The sequence below is a fragment of the Myotis davidii genome, unplaced genomic scaffold (genome assembly GCF_000327345.1).
Source record: "Myotis davidii unplaced genomic scaffold, ASM32734v1 scaffold2031, whole genome shotgun sequence".
Classification (NCBI taxonomy): Eukaryota; Metazoa; Chordata; class Mammalia; order Chiroptera; family Vespertilionidae; genus Myotis; species Myotis davidii.
The window spans coordinates 1-1,214 of record NW_006282671.1 but is presented as its reverse complement, the minus strand read 5'-3'; positions in this window follow the sequence as shown (position 1 = coordinate 1,214).

Sequence of the window (1,214 nt, the reverse complement as noted above, 5' to 3'; positions counted from 1 at the left end):
GGTCTTCCACCAAGGTTTGTGTGTAAGGAGCTAGAGGTCCATATTCAGAGAAGGCCTATTTTAATTCTTTAAGTATTTTGTAAGGTACAGACTCCCAGGTGGGGCTTTCTTCCCCCTCACTCTCATACATGACTGGGAAGCAGAGTGAGAATTCAAGATCTCCACTAGCTTCAGCCTCTATTATCACCCCTTGAAATTTAGACATGGAGCTCATAGGAGCTGGAGCACCTGATTTAGGCTTCCTTTCTAACTTAGGGAGTCTGTTTTGAATGGGAGGGCTCTTCTCCTCTCTACTGACTGGAAAGGACCAATGGTCATGTTTATGATATTTATTCTCCTTCTGATCAGTAGGCATAGCTAAATTGCTCTTAGATTTAGCTGGAGACGATAATGATGTGTCCTTTTTAGGTGGAGCCAAGGGACTATTTAAAGTTTGAGAAAGTTCAACCGTTTTTGCCTCTGGTGCCAAGGTGTCATGAATTGAATTCCAGAGGGAAAGGGTATCTGCCGGGACCTTCTCAGATCCATGGTAGCTGTAATAATTCTTTAATTGCTCTCCTACTTTAGTCCAAGTTTCTAAATTAACAGTTCCTTCCTCAGGAAGCCATGGACGTACTTCTTGTATAAAACGTTCTCTCTGACTGGGAATAACCTTAACTCCTCTGCTAGCAAGCATATGTGTTAAAAAATCAATACAGAGTCTTTTTTTCTTTGGACTCAGTATGACCCATCTTCTCAATCTAAGTTCTGTACTATACACCCTCTACTTATCCTCTATAGGGTGTTCTGCAGCACCCTATGGTGCAGTCCTATCCATCCTGAGTGTGTGTGTGTGGGGGGGCTTACCTAGGGGTCCCTGTTTGGGTGCCAATTGTTGGGGTCCAACCCCAGCAGGTCCAGAGGTTCCCAAAGACATGGACAGAGTCGGTAAAGAAGAAATGACACAGAGACAGAGTTCAGTCGATCAGCAGCCTAGCCAGGTTCTCTAGTCAGGTTCTCCAGCCAGGTTTGGTCTTTATTATCCTGTTACATCTGCATTTATTCCAGTTGATTTTAATCCTATCCATTCTATTCCAAAGGTTAGGGCATTTTTTATCTCCATTCCAAAGTCACTACTGTATTGTTCTGTTAAACTACAAGGAAGTAACTGAAGGAGATTATCCTAAGTGACTGTTCATAGTTTAAGTGATTAATTACCCTCCTGGCACTTAGTT